Raw genomic sequence first — 21990 nt, 5'->3', positions numbered from 1 at the left:
GCAAGGACCGCCAAGGCAAGCACCGCTGAACAGGGCAAGGACCGCGGAACAGTGCAAGGACCGCCAAGGCAAGCACCGCTGAACAGGGCAAGGACCGCCAAGCCAAGCACCGCTGAACAGGGCAAGGACCGCTGAACAGGGCAAGGACCGCCAAGGCAAGCACCGCTGACCAGGGCAAGGACCGCCAAGGCAAGCACCGCTGAACAGGGCAAGGACCGCCAAGGCAAGCACCGCTGAACAGGGCAAGGACCGCGGAACAGTGCAAGGACCGCCAAGGCAAGCACCGCTGAACAGGGCAAGGACCGCCAAGGCAAGCACCGCTGAACTGGGCCCTTCATCTCATGCACCGCTCCGCTGGGCCCTTCATCTAAAGCACCGCTCCGCTGGGCCCTTCATCTCAAGCACCGCTGAACTGGGCACCGCTGTCTCAAGCACCGCTGAACTGGGCACCGCCGTCTCAAGCACCGCTGAACTGGGCCCTTCATCCCAAGCACCGCTCCGCTGGGCACCGCCGTTTCAAGAACCGCTGCACTGGGCCCTTCATCTCAAGCACCGCTCCGCTGGGCCCTTCATCTCAAGCACCGCTCCGCTGGGCACCGCCGTCTCAAACACCGCTGCACTGGGCCCTTCATCTCAAGCACCGCTCCGCTGGGCCCTTCATCTCAAGCACCGCTGAACTGGGCACCGCCGTCTCAAGCACCGCTGAACTGGGCACCGCCGTCTCAAGCACCGCTCCGCTGGGCCCTTCATCTCAAGCACCGCTCCGCTGGGCACCGCCGTCTCAAGAACCGCTGCACTGGGCCCTTCATCTCAAGCACCGCTCCGCTGGGCCCTTCATCTCAAGCACCGCTCCGCTGGGCACCGCCGTCTCAAGCACCACTGCACTGGGCCCTTCATCTCAAGCACCGCTGAACTGGGCCCTTCATCTCAAGCACCGCTGAACTGGGCACCGCCGTTTCAAGCACCGCTGAACTGGGCACCGCCGTTTCAAGCACCGCTCCGCTGGGCCCTTCATCTCAAGCACCGCTCCGCTGGGCACCGCCGTCTCAAGAACTGCTGCACTGGGCCCTTCATCTCAAGCACCGCTCCGCTGGGCCCTTCATCTCAGGCACCGCTCCGCTGGGCACCGCTGGGCACCGCCGTCTCAAGCACCGCTGCACTGGGCCCTTCATCTCAAGCACCGCTCCGCTGGGCCCTTCATCTCAAGCACCGCTGAACTGGGCACCGCCGTCTCAAGCACCGCTGAACTGGGCACCGCCGTCTCAACCACACTCCCCTGGGCCCTTCATCTCAAGCACCGCTCCGCTGGTCACCGCTGTCTCAAGAACCGCTGCACTGGGCCCTTCATCTCAAGCACCGCTCCGCTGGGCACTTCATCTCAAGCACCGCTCTGCTGGGCACCGCCGTCTCAAGCACCGCTGAACTGGGCCCTTCATCTCAAGCACCGCTCCGCTGGGCACCGCCGTCTCAAGAACCACTGCACTGGGCCCTTCATCTCAAGCACCACTCCGCTGGGCCCTTCATCTCAAGCACCGCTCCGCTGGGCACCGCCGTCTCAAGCACCGCTGAACTGGGCCCTTCATCTCAAGCACCGCTGAACTGGGCCCTTCATCTCAAGCACCGCTGAACTGGGCACCGCCGTCTCAAGCACCGCTGAACTGGGCCCTTCATCTCAAGCACCGCTGGCCCATTGGCAGAAGGGGCAGGCCCGCATCTGTGTTGGGCAGGGCTGCACGAAGCACTCTGGGCACTAGTCCCCCTCCAGTACCAGTGGAGACTGTTATCCACTTGAGAGACTGTGGCTTTGCACTCCCCAGGATTGAACAGTGGGCAACCCACCCACTGTAGAGACTTGAGAGACTGTGGCTTTGCACTCACCAGGATGGCACAGTGGGCAACCCACCCACTGTAGAGACTTGAGAGACTGTGGCTTTGCACTCCCCAGGATATGGCAGTGGGCAAGCCACCCACTGTAGAGACTTGAGAGACTGTGGCTTTGCACTCCCCAGGATATGGCAGTGGGCAAGCCACCCACTGTAGAGACTTGAGAGACTGTGGCTTTGCACTCCCCAGGATAGCACAGTGGCCATGGAGGCCCCTCGTGGATCTGGCGTAGTGGACTCATCAGGCTGAGGTGCCCCCCTTCCCTTCCCCCTGAGGTGCCTGTAGTTTTCCTATCTGATGCCCCTGCAGTGTTCTCTCCGTTGGAGGCAGGTATCCTGTGTGGGCTTTGCCCATGTGTTTTGGCCCAGTGGCCCACGAACAATGGCTGATGGACATATCGGACTGGACAATTTATGTATATGAAGTTATAGATGTGTGATATATTTTATACTCAGTCTTACAATATAATTCTATATTTATAATCATTTCCTTTTGCCTTTGCATTCTTCCGGGGGTTTTGGGGGTGTAAATGTGATGTGTTGCTATGCATTGATGTGTGGGTTGTAGTGGTTGAGGGTGAGGGTGGGTGTGTCGCATATGTGTGTCCCCGTAATTTTTTGCCTCCCCTGTGTCGTAGGTGCAGTACTCACCGTTGTCTTCTGCGCCGGCGTTCGTGCTCCTGGTAGAGGAGCAGGAAGACAATGGCTGGTAGGATGTGTAGTTCGGGTTCCATGCTGTCCAGATTCCTCGTGGGGTGTATGGAGGTGAGCGTTTTCCGTTTGAAATGTCTGTTTCCGCCGTGTTTTTATCGGCGGGGCTACCGCCCCGGAAAAGGTGGCGGATTGGTGGGTTGTGATAGGGTGGGCGGTACATTGTCTCCCGCCTGTCTGTTGGCGGTGACCGCCGCGCTGTTTGTTTGTCCCGCCGTGGCGGCCGGTGTGTTAAAGTGGCGGTCTCTGTTGGCGGTTTCCGCCAGGGTCGGAATTACATTTTTTTTACCGCCAGCCTGTTGGCGGTTTGACCGCCGCTTTAACACCGACCGCCAGGGTTGGAATGAGGGCCTATGTTTCTTGAAAGACACAAATATCAAAGTAATATATGAACGCACCTGACAGAGGACGGAGAAGTTTTGAGCCCAGACCAGCTACGTCCACAATAATAAGAAGTATGATTCAAACAACCAGAGGAGGAATGTGAAATGCAGAATGGTCAAATGCTGACAATGATACAGGATGAGAAGAAATATGTTTAGGCATAGGTGTAGGAGAAACAGCTGGCCCTGGCTCAGGTACAAAAAAACTGGTCCCCAACGTTTGTGCTTGAATGAAGAACTAATTGCCCTCTTTCCCTGTCCCAGCCACTTGGGTGCCTAAAAGGATGCTTCAGCCATCACCTGACATATAACATCAATCCGGACAATCCAAATTGGATAGGACCGAGAACCTATTGGACAATGGAAGCCGCTGTCTACTCTCAAAGCTGGTCTTGTGAGACTGAGTACATGGGGGGGTCCCATGTTTTCAACAGGAGGGGCCTATAAAAATACCCCAGGAGAACCAGAGATATGCCTGCACTCCTCAACCCATTTCCTCTTGCATCACAAGCAGCCTCTGTATTAGACCTGGGCTCCTACAGAATCTCCATTTGTATACTTAGTTATTGGGCCTACCCAACCCACTCTCCTAACTAATAAAACATTATCATACTCTGAAATATGGAAACCAATTTTGCATACCAACCAATGGCAAACTTTGTTTTTAAGAACAGCACACTTTTCTTTGTTGGGGGACTCAGAAGGAGTAACTCCCATAAGGACAGCCACTTATGGGGTACAATCAGGGTGTAAGTCCAATTGAGGTAACTCCTTCACTGTAAAACTTCCATTATAATGTTTTACACATTGACTACAGATATTCTGCCTCAATATAGTCTTGGTTGCACTCCGTTCTATAGACTCAGAAGGGCCATTCCCCACTGGAGACACCAGCTGAATGGTTTGGCCCCTTGGGTCCTGACAAGACGGGCAGGGACCGTCATTCATGACAGAGCCATGGTGACCGTCCCCAAACTGTGCCTGCATCTGAAATAGGCAACTAGCCATCAGTAGGGGGATTCAGAGAACCTGGGAGACTTTCAGTGATGTTCCCCTGCCTAATAAGGAGCTCTAGCGAACATAACCTTTCAATCAAAGGAGACAAACATTTTTGCATCAGAGATTCAAATTGCTCCAAGATAGTATCCCAGGTAGTATTGTGTAGCTCATCAGACTGCTGTGGGATTAAAGCTGCCCTCTCATCCCAACCGCTGCGTCGACCTCTCCTTGTACCGGCCCAAGTGGTGCCCCCAGATTTAGAATTCCTCTTGCACTTTTTATGAGGGCCGGGATCGCTGGAAAGCGTAGCATAAGTCACAGTGGAATATATTGGGTAATTGAGTCCCCTGAGCCAACAATAGGCAGCTCTGTTGCACTGGGTCGTGGTATGAAAAAAAGAGCTGGATGTGAGCTAGCTGGAGGAGCTAACAGTCCACCAGGGGCTCAGCTAACTCAATCTCTTTGGAGACAACACTAACTGCCCATGTCAGGAACAAGTCTAATGTTGACTCCTTAGATTGATTGATGACAAGGGGGACCTTTTCCCCAGCTCTTTACCTCCTTACCTCTTCCCCATTGGTGCTATTAGCCAAAATCAGTCTAGATCTAGATCTTAAATGGAGAAAACCCTCCTCACCTTCACCAATTCCACAAGATCAAAATTCGATTCCAGAGTTGAGCACGATCACTGCCAAGCAGAAGCAACGGTGCAGGAAAATAAAGGACACTGTCAGGGTGGATAATTACATCTTCTGATGGCCCCTCATACACAAAATGGATCCAACACTATCCACTAGCTTCCGGATCTTAGCACAGTCATAACACAGTCTTGTATACTTATTTAGAAGACCAGGCCCCCCCAGTGCCTAAATCAAATATGCCAGGGAAGAAAGAAATACTTCCCTACCTGGATACTAAGGGCAAAGTGAGCTACTGGTGGTAAGGTGCCTCTGGGATGAAAACCAAGAGTGGTAGACCCGCCCCACCTCTTCTTGTTGCTGATGAATCCAGATGGGCCCGCTCTTGTCCCGGTCTTCACCCGAGCACGCACCTGGGCGCGCCCCACTCACGTCCCATGCAACAGAACCACAGAGCACCTAAAGTTTGCCTCCAGACGCAACAGATGATGTGGAGCAGCCTCCTGCTGCGTGTGCTGCTGGGTTTGGGAAGGTGCAGCCCTGTCGGCCCAGTATGAAGTGTCCCACGTCAGCGGGACAAAGGAGTTCCTTAAATGCGCATCCAGGCACAAGAGATGACGTGTAATGGCCTCCTGGGCTTGGGAATGTGTGGCCCCACAACCTGGTATGAAGTGTCCCATACCAGCGGGATTTCAGAGTTCCTTAAGTTCACCTCCAGGCACAAGAGATGACGTGGAGTGGCCTCCTGCGACATGGGCTGCTGGGCTTGGGAAGGCGTGGCCCCCTGTTCCAGGTATGAAGTGTCCCACACCAGCAGGACCATGGAGTTCCTTAAGTGCCCCTCCAGGCACAAGAGATTACATGGAACGGCCCCCTGCCCCACAGACTGCTGGGCTTGGGACTGCATGCCCCCCAGGGCGGTGTGAAGTGCCTCACACCAGCGGGACCACAGAGTTCCTTAAGTGTGCTTCTGGGTGCATGAGATGACGTGAAGCGGCCTAATGCCCCACAGGCTGCTGGACTTGGGAATGTGTGGCCCCACAGGCCCCGGATGAAGGATCAAAAAGTAATGTATTTACTGTTAATCTCCCAAAATGACAAACCTACATCACTTAAAAAACAAACTGACTTGGAAAACTCTATTTGAGCCGGATTTTGATATAAAGACCAGTCGCTGGTGGCAGCAGGGCAAAGTGGCAGGGTGAGGGTGGGGGCAGCGGCTGGTGTCAGAACGAAACAAAAAAAAATAATAATGAAAAATAAACTTACCTCAATCCATGCCGCATCGCTGCACCGCCGCTTTTCAGGTCTCCAATTCTCCACTGCAGGCAGGCAAAGGCTCCCAGCCTGACCTGCGTCCAATCCTAATACTGCTCACAGGCTGCTGGAAGCATGAGAGCAGTGTCAAGATTGGCCGCCCCTGATAAAGACAAGAAGGCTATCTTTATTGTTTATTAAAATGACACAATTAGGAGGCATCAACAACAATGACTTTGAGTTAACTGAATATTAGAGCAAAGCTATGCTCTCTGATTGACATATTGGAATGAAATGCTACAACTCAAAATGCCATTGATCAATAGGTTAGGAAATGATAGGTCAAATAAACAAGTCAGAGTCTATATATTTTGTAGGCTGGCATGCACAATATAAGTAAATCAGAACATGACAGAAAACAAGCTAGACTTTTAAAGGGCTTGAAGTAACCATTTTTAAACTCAAAGGATGATTAATGATAATATATTTGAATTCCGTATTATTAAAATGAACGATTGCATCTAATACTAGACGTTTATACGCAAGCAGTAGAAAACACATGATTTAAGCTTTCTTTTCATGTCAGGTGTCTCTGAGATCTCTAATAAACATAAATTATTTTGCATATATGATTTTCTAGGCTTTTCAGGCTGTATTCTTGAAAATCATTATATTGTTTGAAGATCATGTAGGCCATCAGTATGGGCCACCACTACATTTTTTAGATTATTCACTTGGGTCTGAATCTTTAATTAAAGCATGTTTTTTTATCTTGTTATACCACGGAGCGTATTTCCTCGAAATTACCATTTATTTCCCAACTCTAGAAGCTGCTACAAGCACATTTTGACTCATAACAGCCAGAAAATAATTAATTGCTTCTATAATCATACATAATCTTAGCTACAGAGATGTTGTGTTCTGTTGACCATGGTAGAATGTGCAGCACACAGTACTTTATTATTAAACGTTGACCTTTCTGACATTTCGATTCGAGGTGGAAAGAAGTAACAAGAATTGTAGTCTGAGCCGGGGCCACTCTCTCGAGTTATTTGACTAGTTTTACTATTTTTTAATTGAAACTTGGAATGTGCTTTGTTGTTTTTGCCAGAACATAACATCCACAGTTATATTATTTGTGAATTTAGTGCTAGAACCAGTTTCAGTTGCAGAGTTGCAGGGAAATTTTAGTATTTCTTCAAAATACAAATCGAGGCTTGAACATCCTCGTTGCCCCTGCTAGAGAAACCAGTGTCACTCAATACTTCCTAAGGCAAATAAGTATTTGCTATTGACTAGGTGGGGCAGTGGCGAAGATCATGGCTGTCCTTTTATCCTGTATGGAGCTCTTAAAATTCATGATCTTCCTATAATATTTCCAACTAAAAAGGAGTGTTAGAGTGTGTCTGAATCCCTTTAAAATAGCTGGAGACTTGTTGGGTATCAAGCTCTGACATCTACTTTGTTTTTAGAGAAAATATGCAGACTCAACTAAACCTTCTAAGTCTAGGAGCTGGTTTCTGATTGACGCCAGATAATTCAGCACATTCTATTCTCTGTTTGATACTGAATGGTACATGCTGGAACATCTGCATAGGGGACTTTTTGGAGTTATGTCAGTGCCTTCTTAAAATATTGCGACAGGCAGGCTTTTTCAGAAGCGATTATTAGCAACATCGAAGGTTAGGCGTCATCCCTGAAAATACCTGCATACTATAGAGCATTGAGTGATCACCCAGGAGGGAGACGTCAATTAGAGCAGCACCAAACAGATCTTTGGACACATCAGACCTGGCTTGGAAATTGGGAACCTGCAGCTACACAGAGAATAGCAGATGGAGTAACTCACTCTCCAATATTGTAGTCTGTGACTGATGCACTACAGGCCAACGTTTCCGGTTTCCTTGCTAGCAATATTTTCTAACAAGCAGCTTCAGTCAGCAACCGGCACAATCTAAGCGGCTGCCGATCAGTGCTAGTATATGTGAAAAACAAAGGAATGAAAAAAAAATCAACCAGAATTAAAAATCTTGTTTTTATTTATGCAAGTAATACGCAATTAGCCTAATACTTGTCAGCACTCATTAAGGCCTTACAGCATTAAAAGAGGAAGGTACACCACCTTGACCCGAGGCAGTTCCTCAGGCTGCCTCTGTCTACTGCAACATGAATTTCAATAGGAGTTTCCAAAGACTTCATGGCTCTTGGTGCTCAGTGGCTCTGAAATGCAGACTCAGAAAAAGATACCTTACCAATGAGGAATTGTGACCTGAACATCAACGTTCTGATCAGTGCTTGGCAAGCCTTTTATTCCACTGGGGATGTCCTAGGTTGGCTGGAGCCCTTGAGGCTGATTATGAAAGCTAAGGACTTCTCCTGGAGCCTCTGTGGCTTTCCCCAACTCCTTTAGTTTAATTACAATAGACACAAGGAGGCTTCAACACCTCAAACCACAGAGAGGGGCGGGAGGAGGCCGGTGGTGAGAAAGCAATCAGAGAGTGAGGAGCAAAGGAGAAAGAAAGTATAGATGGATTGAAAAAAGAGGTTACACAAGGAAATTAAGGGAAGGTGGCTGCTTTGTGCATTTTTGCCAGGGCTGTTTTTGGTTTCCCAGTCGGCCATGGTACTGATATGCTTCACTGTGAATAACAGACAGATCATAGGGAGAGTTGAAATACTTATGCACTGTGTTTTGCAAACAGATGTTTGGTAACCATTAGCATTTCCTAGTTCCTTGTTAGTGGATTATACTAGCATCTCTGTGCTGCGTTTATCTTTAAGTGTCATCTTAATAAAAACATAGGTCCTCATGACTTTGGTGGTTTGAGGATTGCCAAAGCTGCGGTGGCGGTCGGACCAACACACTCCTGGCAGTCTAACCATCAGATTACGACCCAGGCAGGCACACCACCAGGGGACTGCTATCACCGTCGACTGGGTGGCGATGGTTGGAGTTGTGGTCAGCCACGTCAGTGCTGAGTTCAGCACTGCTGTGCTGATCACAAGTCCCCTTTCCACCAGCCTTTTCATGGCGGGGTTCCTGGCTTGAAAAGACTAGCAGAAAGACAGAGCTGGAGGTCAGAGGGGGGCCCCTGCACTGCCAAAGACCATGTTGCAGGCAGTGCAGGGACACCCTGCCCAGCACCCTCGGCATGAGCACTGCCTGCTACGACAGACAGTGTGCATTCCGAGGGTGCTTGGAGCCCACTATGTGGGACAGCACTGACCTCAGGCTCCATGAGGAGCTGAGGCCAATGTAGCTACACTGTTTCCACTGGGCTGACCAGCGGAAAACTCCTAATACGGAGGAGACATCAAAATAGGGCGGGGGGACCGCTAGCTCCACAGCAGTCTCCTTCCCACTGGGCTGGTGGCCAGCAGTTCACCCGCCAGCATTATATTGAGTCCCTCAGTTTTACAAACAAAATTAAATTAACACACTTTGCTTCAAAACAGAACATTATTATTAAAATCAGACACATTTAAACAGTCAACAAACCTAGGAGACACTCATTAGCAATTTACAGCAGCAGATCACAAAATTACAGTTAATTATTTTAATCAGCAGGTGGTGATGATGTGTATTGCAAATCCTTGTATATTAGCATATATATATGTTAATATAATGATCTGAGGACAAGCCTGTTAAAATCATTTTACTCAGTTTTTTTAGTGAAGTTGTCAAATTGAAATTTAAAATAAGAAGCCTTGTGCTATCGTAGTTCAAAAATGGAACACTATAAAAAAATAAAAAACTGTCTTGCCTAAACATACTGCTAGCATCTTAAAACACATTTTAAGATGCTAGGAGTATGGTTAATTGCCATTCATGCTGCAAGGAGTTTCATCCATTATGACTGCTACACTGAATGCAGGTGCAGTAGGATCATTCTGCCAGATTTCTTCTTTCACTAGTGTGACACAGATAAAGGTTGTAGGGATGTGTATTCTATTTATAAAGCTGATTTGAAAGTATGCATGATACTTACTCCTGGGCAATGGCTTTGATTCGAAGGACACTTAGGGGCATATTTATGAGCCCCTTGCGCTGCTGTTTCATCACATTTTTGTGACACAACGGCAGAGCAAACCTTGAACTTATATCAATGAGGCCACGCAGATCCACTCTGTGTGGATTTAAATGGCCTCATTGATATGGAGTAAAGCAAGGCAGAGGAAATCTATGCGTTATCTTACTCTGTGCTAAGGATACGTTCCATTGGAGTTGATGCATCCCCAGATTTACATGACCTTATAAACCCTGCGATGACGCAAAACCTTACTCCTCCCCAGGGGCGGTGTAACGAGGAGAAATATCACTATTTATCCTCATTTTTTCCACTTTCTATGTGTGCTAATTGATAAAGCCACAGAGAATTTATTTTTTGTGCAGGAAGGTGCCCCTTTCACACAAAAACAATTGGGAATTCAACGCAGGCACCCTTGCACCATAGTGCAAGGGAGCTCGTGTTGGCACTTGGCTGCCAAAATGGCTCCAGTGTTGTGGGAAAGGACAGTAATGTGCCATATGCCATAGATAAAGCACATTCCTGCCCTTACCTTTTCACATAGGGCAGGCAGCAAAGTGACTTGCTCTACTGCCCTACATCAAAAGCCCATAAATATTGGCCTTAGTGTCAGATTTACCATCATTTGGTGCAAAGCAGCAAGACAACTTGCTGGGCTGCATCGACTGGGACAGCAAGAATGCAACATTATTACTACCGTATGGTGTACTCATGGCCTTTCTCTGAGCTGGAGCACTTGTGACTGCCAAAGGCAAGGCGGGTACCCTTGTGTCAAGTTACAATGGTGCTGCTTTACAGCCAGGATTGTTTTTGTGCAGGAAGGGCCATCCAAACAAAAACAACCCTCAGAAGCATTTTCCTCTTTCTATGTCTGCTGCAGATGTGGTAAGAGAAACTAAAAAGGAGATATATATATATATTTTTTTCCTTGTTACGCCTCACCTGCGAAGGCATACCTTTTGACTCATTCCTAGGTTTACTAGTCTTAGTGAATCTACACATGTGCAAACAAACTATGAAAGGATGCAAGGGAACTCCTACACTCCACTGATCGAGTGACTTGTGTTGCCCTGACTTGCGTTTCTAAAGAGATTTGTATAAGTATTACCACACATGCATTTACGGTGCATGCCTTTACCATGCATCTATTAAAATTCAATGCATTTACCATGCATTATCTTTACCATGCAATCCTTTATCAAACATATACCCCTCTCTCTCTCTCTGTCTCTCTCTCTCTCTCTCTTTCTCTATATATATATATATATATATATATTCCAAAAATAACCTCCGAAAAAGGGAGCCCCCAACTCTGCAGGGCGGCCTAATCATATGGGTACGGAGCAACCCATAAATTCACAAACAGAAGAACAGAGATTATGAAGCCCAACTCCAGTGCTGCATAGCATTTTATTCCATCATGTTTGAGCAGCATTCTCTGTATCCTTTTATCAAACAGCACGTTTCATTTCCAATCTTATTATCTTATTTCCTGACGCGTTTCAGCTCCGTAGAGCCTTGTTCACAGGTGATTCTATTTTTATAAAGTGATTGCGTGCTGGTAACCAAACTGTCACGTGATAGTAATATTAAAGCATACATCTCCCATAGTGCACTGCCAAGCATAATCCGATATATCTTTGAAGGCAGAATAGATTTTAAATACAGCCTTATTGCGTTTCCACATCCTGCATGATGTAAAAGTTTCATATTGTTCAGTGCACCAATATGTGGTAGATGCATCTCGTGATTTCATAAATAAACAGTCCGGTTAAAACATTTTCTCAGTTTATTAGGTAAAATGCTGCAAATGTCATATCTCGGAATGCTAGCAGCCTGGAAAAGTCGAAAAAAGAATATTCTCCTCTCATTCCCTTTCTCACCTCCACGCTATCAATCACAGGGTAAATCCTTTTCACTGCGTGAGGGCAAGCGAGTCATGCTCCCAAAGTTAATTCCAAAAATAACCTCCGAAAAAGGGAGCCCCCAACTCTGCAGGGCGGCCTCATCATATGGGTACGGAGCAAGCCATAAATACACAAACAGAAGAACAGAGATTATGAAGCCCAACTCCAGTGCTGCATAGCATTTTATTCCATCATGTTTGAGCAGCATTCTCTGTATCCTTTTATCAAACAGCACGTTTCATTTCCAATCTAATTATCTTATTTCCTGACGCGTTTCAGCTCCGTAGAGCCTTGTTCACAGGTGATTCTATTTTTATAAAGTGATTGCGTGCTGGTAACCAAACTGTCACGTGATAGTAATATTAAAGCATACATCTCCCATAGTGCACTGCCAAGCATAATCCGATATATCTTTGAAGGCAGAATAGATTTTAAATACAGCATTATTGCGTTTCCACATCCTGCATGATGTAAAAGTTTCATATTGTTCAGTGCACCAATATGTGGTAGATGCATCTCGTGATTTCATAAATAAACAGTCCGGTTAAAACATTTTCTCAGTTTATTAGGTAAAATGCTGCAAATGTCATATCTCGGAATGCTAGCAGCCTGGAAAAGTCGAAAAAATAATATTCTCCTCTCATTCCCTTTCTCACCTCCACGCTATCAATCACAGGGTAAATCCTTTTCACTGCGTGAGGGCAAGCGAGTCATGCTCCCAAAGTTAATTCCAAAAATAACCTCCGAAAAAGGGAGCCCCCAACTCTGCAGGGCGGCCTCATCATATGGGTACGGAGCAACCCATAAATTCACAAACAGAAGAACAGAGATTATGAAGCCCAACTCCAGTGCTGCATAGCATTTTATTCCATCATGTTTGAGCAGCATTCTCTGTATCCTTTTATCAAACAGCACATTTCATTTCCAATCTAATTATCTTATTTCCTGACGCGTTTCAGCTCCGTAGAGCCTTGTTCACAGGTGATTCTATTTTTATAAAGTGATTGCGTGCTGGTAACCAAACTGTCACGTGATAGTAATATTAAAGCATACATCTCCCATAGTGCACTACCAAGCATAATCCGATATATCTTTGAAGGCAGAATAGATTTTAAATACAGCATTATTGCGTTTCCACATCCTGCATGATGTAAAAGTTTCATATTGTTCAGTGCACCAATATGTGGTAGATGCATCTCGTGATTTCATAAATAAACAGTCCGGTTAAAACATTTTCTCAGTCTATTAGGTAAAATGCTGCAAATGTCATATCTCGGAATGCTAGCAGCCTGGAAAAGTCGAAAAGAGAATATTCTCCTCTCATTCCCTTTCTCACCTCCACGCTATCAATCACAGGGTAAATCCTTTTCACTGCGTGAGGGCAAGCGAGTCATGCTCCCAAAGTTAATTCCAAAAATAACCTCCGAAAAAGGGAGCCCCCAACTCTGCAGGGCGGCCTCATCATATGGGTACGGAGCAACCCATAAATTCACAAACAGAAGAACAGAGATTATGAAGCCCAACTCCATTGCTGCATAGCATTTTATTCCATCATGTTTGAGCAGCATTCTCTGTATCCTTTTATCAAACAGCACGTTTCATTTCCAATCTTATTATCTTATTTCCTGACGCGTTTCAGCTCCGTAGAGCCATGTTCACAGGTGATTCTATTTTTATAAAGTGATTGCGTGCTGGTAACCAAACTGTCACGTGATAGTAATATTAAAGCATACATCTCCCATAGTGCACTGCCAAGCATAATCCGATATATCTTTGAAGGCAGAATAGATTTTAAATACAGCATTATTGCGTTTCCACATCCTGCATGATGTAAAAGTTTCATATTGTTCAGTGCACCAATATGTGGTAGATGCATCTCGTGATTTCATAAATAAACAGTCCGGTTAAAACATTTTCTCAGTTTATTAGGTAAAATGCTGCAAATGTCATATCTCGGAATGCTAGCAGCCTGGAAAAGTCGAAAAAATAATATTCTCCTCTCATTCCCTTTCTCACCTCCACGCTATCAATCACAGGGTAAATCCTTTTCACTGCGTGAGGGCAAGCGAGTCATGCTCCCAAAGTTAATTCCAAAAATAACCTCCGAAAAAGGGAGCCCCCAACTCTGCAGGGCGGCCTCATCATATGGGTACGGAGCAACCCATAAATTCACAAACAGAAGAACAGAGATTATGAAGCCCAACTCCAGTGCTGCATAGCATTTTATTCCATCATGTTTGAGCAGCATTCTCTGTATCCTTTTATCAAACAGCACGTTTCATTTCCAATCTTATTATCTTATTTCCTGACGCGTTTCAGCTCCGTAGAGCCATGTTCACAGGTGATTCTATTTTTATAAAGTGATTGCGTGCCGGTAACCAAACTGTCACGTGATAGTAATATTAAAGCATACATCTCCCATAGTGCACTGCCAAGCATAATCCGATATATCTTTGAAGGCAGAATAGATTTTAAATACAGCATTATTGCGTTTCCACATCCTGCATGATGTAAAAGTTTCATATTGTTCAGTGCACCAATATGTGGTAGATGCATCTCGTGATTTCATAAATAAACAGTCCGGTTAAAACATTTTCTCAGTTTATTAGGTAAAATGCTGCAAATGTCATATCTCGGAATGCTAGCAGCCTGGAAAAGTCGAAAAAATAATATTCTCCTCTCATTCCCTTTCTCACCTCCACGCTATCAATCACAGGGTAAATCCTTTTCACTGCGTGAGGGCAAGCGAGTCATGCTCCCAAAGTTAATTCCAAAAATAACCTCCGAAAAAGAGAGCCCCCAACTCTGCAGGGCAGCCTCATCATATGGGTACGGAGCAACCCATAAATTCACAAACAGAAGAACAGAGATTATGAAGCCCAACTCCAGTGCTGCATAGCATTTTATTCCATCATGTTTGAGCAGCATTCTCTGTATCCTTTTATCAAACAGCACGTTTCATTTCCAATCTAATTATCTTATTTCCTGACGCGTTTCAGCTCCGTAGAGCCTTGTTCACAGGTGATTCTATTTTTATAAAGTGATTGCGTGCTGGTAACCAAACTGTCACGTGATAGTAATATTAAAGCATACATCTCCCATAGTGCACTACCAAGCATAATCCGATATATCTTTGAAGGCAGAATAGATTTTAAATACAGCATTATTGCGTTTCCACATCCTGCATGATGTAAAAGTTTCATATTGTTCAGTGCACCAATATGTGGTAGATGCATCTCGTGATTTCATAAATAAACAGTCCGGTTAAAACATTTTCTCAGTCTATTAGGTAAAATGCTGCAAATGTCATATCTCGGAATGCTAGCAGCCTGGAAAAGTCGAAAAGAGAATATTCTCCTCTCATTCCCTTTCTCACCTCCACGCTATCAATCACAGGGTAAATCCTTTTCACTGCGTGAGGGCAAGCGAGTCATGCTCCCAAAGTTAATTCCAAAAATATATATATATACATATATAAACAACCTACGGGTGGTTCCTAGAAGGTCATTACAGTTAGGACTTAATTCCCATAGGAAAAGCGTTTTTTACTTCGCAAATCTTCCTGAAATTCTCAAAACTAGTTTGCCATTCACTTAAGCTGCTGTCTTGAAAGTTTTGGGGTGATTTGTCCAGCAGGGGGCTAAGACAAAGAGGGGTTTCCAAAACACTTGTTCTCCATGCAATTTCCCACAGGGATTTTGAACACGACTACAGCCCGAACCACTGGACGGAACTACACCAAATTTTGGCAAAAAGGAAGCTCTTGATCCAGAAAGAGCCCTTTATGTTATCTGGTGTAAATCCATGAAGTAGTTTTTGAGATGTGAAATGAAAAAGAAATATAGATATCTAGGGGGGCTGCTCCTCAGAGGACCCAACAGTCCTGTGTTGATATCTGATTGGCTGCCAATGCTTCAACCTGGAAGTGCTAGCAGCCATTTTGGGCCTTGAACTCAGCCTAAGTCCCAAAAATAAAGTTAAAAACAAGGAAAATGGGGGTTACAAATACCCTGACTCCCTAGGCCTGGAGTTGTGGTCCCCCAGTGAACCTTCCATGGCCAAAGAGCATTTTTAAATTAGATTTTGCTGCAAAATCGCTGAGGATCTTCAAAAATTTACTTGTTTAAAGATTAGCCCCAGGGTGGCCCAGGTCCCGGGGCATGCTGTATAATAAAAACGTAGGAGGGGGGCACATGCGGTCCCCCTCCATGGGCTATAAAGAGGCACTGGGAGCACGACTTCCCAGGGCATTATTTATATATTGGAGAGGGGCACACGACCACCGCCCTCGTGCTTGTTAGGGATCTGGGGACCACCCTCTCCCTGGGGCTTTACAACTATATGGGGGGGGGTGCCCTTACCCCCCTCCTTGTACCTGTAGCACCCCAGGGACCACCCCCTCCCCAGGGAAACAAATCCAAATAAAGGGGTTGGGAGACATATTCGGGACCACAACCTCCCCCAGGGCTGGCCCATGCAAACAGAAAGGAGGGGAGCTGTATGGCCTACTTCCTGGAGGCATTAATGGCCCCAGGACCACCATCCCCAAGGTCGGCTCTCTACCTCCGGAGGTGCCCACCCTCAGGAAATACCAGTTTGCTTTTACTTGCCGGGAGCTGTCAATTGGGAGCAACTGTAAGTCCTCTTCCACAGGAGGGATCAGGAAAACTGCTGTTCAGCGCTGGAAATGTACGTTATATCTATTTTCCAGCCTGCTGTCATGGAAAATTCACTTTTTTTGCCCCCCCCACCCTTTTTTCTCAGCTGCCGCTTGACAAAGCATCCCACAACTTTCCATGTATACCAAGCTCCAGGGAAAACGCAATTTCAAATGTTCGAAACTTAATTGAGTTTAATTTCCGATTCCCAGTGGGTCACAAATAGACTTACTGTTCATGAAGTAGGTCTCGCTTTGCCACCCAGTGGGAATCTTAAAAAATCACAGGGATGGTGGTCTGCTGGGGTCAGCAGACCACTATGTCTGTGATTGCTTTGAAATAAACAAATCTATATTTTTTTAATGCAGCCCATTTTCTTTAAAGGCAAAAAGGATGAATTAAAAAAAGAAAATGAAAAGTTTAATTTTAATTTTTAAGACTAGGCAGTTGCACCACTGCCTGCTCCTAAAAAAAAGCTTTTACCGATGCATATAATTATATTACTTATTTTTAGTGGGGGAAACACCCCAAACACCCCCATTTTTTTCAAAAATATTATAAAAATAAACGTTCGATTTTGATTTTAGGAAGGAACCACCCAAAACACCCCTTCTGGTTACCTCACCACCCAATTCCCTTACACTCCCCATAACCCTAAAAATACCCTTACCCACCCCTAATCCCCAAAAGCACCCTTACTACCCCATTACCTTACCCCCCATAAACCCCAAAAACACCATTGCACCCTAGTTCCTTACCCACCACACATCCTAAAAACACCCTTATTACCGGATTCACTTACCCACCCCTGAATGCTAAAAACACCCCTACTGCCCAATTTCCTAAGTCCCCACTAAGCCCTAAAAAACACCCTCGTCGCTGTATACGTTTACACACCCCTAAACCCTAAAATCTCCCTTACCTACTCCTGATCTCTAAAATCACCATTACCACCCAATTCCCTTAGCCACCCCTAAACCCTGAAAACACCCTTACCAACCAATTCCCCCTAACCACAACTTATCCATAAAAAATTCCTACCACCCAAGTCCCTTACCAATCCTAAACCCTAAAAATACCCTTACCACTCCATACCCTTACGCCCTAAACCCGTAAACCACCCTATACCCTTACTTACACTTATTCACCCCAGAACCTAACAATACCCTTACCCTAAACCCTAATATCTATATATGTAGGAAAAGTGTTTTTTGTGATGCTAATATCTTTGGCACCGTTTGAAAAATCTCCACAAAACATTGCAAAAATTTGCTTATTTTTGATGAGTTAGTGCATGTGGAAAGTTTTGAGGTGATCCATCAAGTGTGGACTGAATAAAAGGTGCATTCCAACAAGTAAAATCCCCATGCATAGACTTATTTAGGCAAGGCTACAGCAAAAACTGCTGATTTGGAGTAAATCTGGTCAGTAGTTTTTGAGAAATTAGGGAAACAAATAATTGTATATCTGGATGGTTGGGTTGCAAGATGCTTGAGAGACTTGCAGGAGAGCCAGTTTCAAAATGGAGCATTCTGATTGGCCCAGGGAGTATTATTTCCCCTGGGCCATCTTACTCCCAGGTGAGTCAGACTGCCACTGGAGGGAGCTCTCTGATTGGCTGCCAGCAACATGAGAGAAATGTTGCTGGCAGCCATTACTGAACTCAGGGACTTTCCTGAAGTAAACAATTAAAAATAGTATAAGGAGTCAGAATAGGAATACCTTAACCCACTAGGCCCCATGGGGGGGAGACCCAAGAGGACACACCTGGGCTAAAAAACAAATCTGCAAAGAATGCCCCAATCTTGACAAAACAAAACAAAATGACGGTCGAACCACATTTATTAACTTTAAGCCCTGGGAAGCCCACCTCTGGGGTTTTATGTATAAAAGTAAGAGGGGCTGTGTGGTCACATCTCCGAGCCACCAGAGGCCAAGAGGAGCCCAATCAAGGGCTAAAATTAGTTTACATGGGGGGGCATGATGCCCCACTCCCTGAGCCATTAAAGGCCACAGGGAGCCCACCCCCACTGAGTACATTGCTATGCTAATTATAATTGGTCAACTTCTATGTTTTTCTTAGTTCAAAGTGTTAATGTTGTCATTGACAAATATCATTACAGTGTATTGTTTTGTTGTAATATCATTATAGTGCAAGGGGAGGACAGGAATGCATCATCTAATGATAAATATGATGCATTCTTGCTCTCTCCCTGTCACACAACTCAGAGCAGCAAGGTGTCTTGTTGTGCTGAGTTGCATGACATTTTGATAAGTTTGCCCCTGAGTATCCTGAGGAACTTGACTTCCTCAGAACAGTTGTATACATATTGAACACCATGTACAGTAAGGGCTTCCCATATATCGGTGGTGGATTTTCAATATGAACTAGGCTACCCATGAAATGTATGGCATAGGGTCAGTGTTGCAGATAACATATTCTTGCTGCACCTAACAGTGTTGTATCTGTGATGGCATTTGTGATGCTTCATATTATTCTGAGAAAGTTTGTACTTACCTTCAGGCCTCTAATGCCATATTAGTTTATACAGCAATGTGTGCAAAATAAACTTGGATGATGTCATTAGTGATGACATCAATGATGTAATTTCAGATGTCATCAGTGATGTCATAAATGATGCCATAGAACATGTCATGAGTAATGTAATATGTGCGATCATAAGCCGTGCATGGCGGGCGCTTTTACAGTTAACTCTCTGGTGAATTTCTTTTTTTTTTGGTCCAAAACATTGTTTCCCAGCTTGGGTCAACCTTCCTGGGCTTGCCTCGGCACTTTGTCTCAGTCCTCCAAAGTCCTGGAACAGTTCCTCTCTGTCTGTCCTGCAGCCCCTAGTTCTCCATTTAAGCACAATGGCCCGTATTTATGAAGCCTTTGTGTTGTCATTGTGTCACTCAACAAAAGGATGCCCAAAGGCTTTAGTAAAAGCCATTCAAGGCATGATTTGTGTGCCCTTTTGTGGCTTTGTAATTAAATGCTACGTAAGCCAGCTGCTTGAAGTGCGTTATGTTACATCTCAACTTAGGAGCTGTTCCATAGGTGGAGCATGGACGTTCCCATGCATTCAACCATGGAGAGTGCCACATTTGCAGATTTTCAAAGTCTTGTAAACCTGGGAAAGCATCAAAATGCTATGCGTTCCCAAGGGAGGTGTCATGAGAAGAAAAGTTTTAATTTATCCACGCAATGTTTTCTTTTTCCACATGTGCTGCAGTCCGCAGCACACATAGAACAAAGACAATTCATCTAATGATTGTTTTTGCACTGAATAGTGTGCCTTTTTTCCACAAATCAATCCTGCATGTAACATAAGCACCCTTGGGCTAGGCTGCACATAGTGCATCAGAATAAGGAGACAGCAGAATTGCCCCATATGTTTGTAAATATGGAGAATTTCCACTCCCTCCCTATTATGCAGCGCAGTAAAGCAACTGTGCTTGGGGCTCTGCATTGTGTGAAAATGTTGTGAATGTGCCCCTGGTTTTTATCCAGCCAGGTCTCCTACAGGATCCAACTCTTTTTGGTAAGCTGATCCCTCTTAACTAAGATGTCCATTTGGTTTTTGAATCTCCAAAGCAGGCAAACAGGAAGCCAACCACTTCGCCTTTTAGATCAGTTCAATTCCCTTGATCCAGAAACCCTTAAGTCCTTAAATTAGTAATTTTCCTCTAAAAAGAGTCAAGAGTATGGAGATTCTAACAGCTTGGCCTTGTTCATCTAGTGGAGTCTTCCGATGTCAAGGAATGTACTAAGAAGGTGGTGGCTGAGATGTGATATTTAGCCTGTACTCTAAGCAGGAAATAGAGACATTCTAACCCCCAATCCTATTTCCTCAAACTCCCCTTGTTTCATTTTGTAGCACTTCCTCGTTCTCTTACTGTCAAATGACCTAGGAGCAACTGTTTCAAAATGGCAGAACCCATCTACCACAAAGCAGGCCTGTATTCAGCTTTGTATTCAATTCCCTATTTAGGTGATCTCTCTTCCTATTTGAAAGGGTCCAAATTAGTTTTCACCTATACTGTGGCTGGACCCAGGTTGGCAGGGATGGTCCTAGAAATTAATTGAAGAAGCCTTTACCAGAATCTCCTAGTCAGAAGAGGTAGTGCCATAGCTACCCTTTGTTCAGCCAAATGTTCTTATCCACTTCCCAGATAGCTAATCCCTGATAAGTAGTCATTGGTTAACATCCATCTACTCTTCCTAGGGTTAGAGGCAGGTTATTGTCTTGTGAGGCAAAGGAGCAGATTTATGAAAAGTGGCGCTTAGCAGGATTAGCGTCAGAAATGTTGTCGCTAATCCTGCAAAGCCCATTGAGGCCCATTGTAAGCAATGGTGCACCTCCTTTTAACGCGTGCTCTGAGCAGGCATTAAAAGTGCTGAAAAAAATGATGCAAAGCCATTTTTTCTGCCCCCTAACATAGGAATGTTCCGCTTTGCACACATTATGCCTGGTGCAGGCAAAATGTAGCACAAAGAGTTTCAAAGTGGTGGAATGCATGCATTGTGCCACTTTGTAATTTAGTGCAGAGATTTTGGTCTCGTTGGGCCACATTAGCATTAAAAAAATATCCTAATGTGGTGCAAGGAGGTGCTAGGGTCTCTTAAATATGCCCCAGAGTTTTTAAGCCTTCAAGCCAAGGATATGTATTCCAGCTCTAAAGAGGATGAATTAAATAAAAATCCATGCCATATGTTCCTTTTAGGCACCATTTACAGTAGACTTATAGGGAAGCTGAAAAGGCCACACATGGGGGTTCAATGTAGAGGACATGTTTTAAATGGGAGCACAGACACTTTATTACCTTTTATCAGTTATAAAGCTGAACTGTAAAGTCAAAACCATCTTAAATACCTGTCAAATTTGGGGATCAATGAACACCTGGCTTTGCAAACTCCATCCAGTAGACCCGCTGATCTAAAAAAATAATAACACAATTATGAAGGTGTGGGGGAGTTGTATAGTATTTAACACAACCAACATGGTAATACCTCTTCCCCTGAATTAACATTTAGGGGGTTATTCTAACTTTGGAGGAGGTGTTAATCCGTCCCAAAAGTGACGGAAAAGTGACGGATTTACCACCAGCCGTATTACGAGTCCATTATATCCTATGGAACTCGTAATACGGCTGGTGGTATATCCGTCACTTTACCGTCACTTTTGGGACGGATTAACACTCCTCCAAAGTTAGAATAACCCCCTTAGTCTTATTGCTTGGTAAAAGAGTATCTTTTGACACAGTTCCATTAGATCATATTACAACAAAATCATAATATACAATATATCAAAATGGTTCACAAAGTCTCAGGCACCAAATCAGCCAATCAGAATACAGCACGCTCAGTAACATACATCGATCGCGCACCCCTCAGGCCAGACATCTGGACACGTTACCAGCTGGCCCACATTGATTCCATGCAAGGTCAAGGCCCACCTGCATTAGTTACCTGGAACTGTATGTATGACTTCAAGACAACTGTTCAAATTTTTAACCAAAAAAGGA

Source organism: Pleurodeles waltl, chromosome 11 (genome assembly GCF_031143425.1).
Source record: "Pleurodeles waltl isolate 20211129_DDA chromosome 11, aPleWal1.hap1.20221129, whole genome shotgun sequence".
NCBI lineage: Eukaryota > Metazoa > Chordata > Amphibia > Caudata > Salamandridae > Pleurodeles > Pleurodeles waltl.
The sequence above is the reverse complement of the archived record's forward strand: the minus strand, read 5'-3'. Positions refer to the sequence as shown.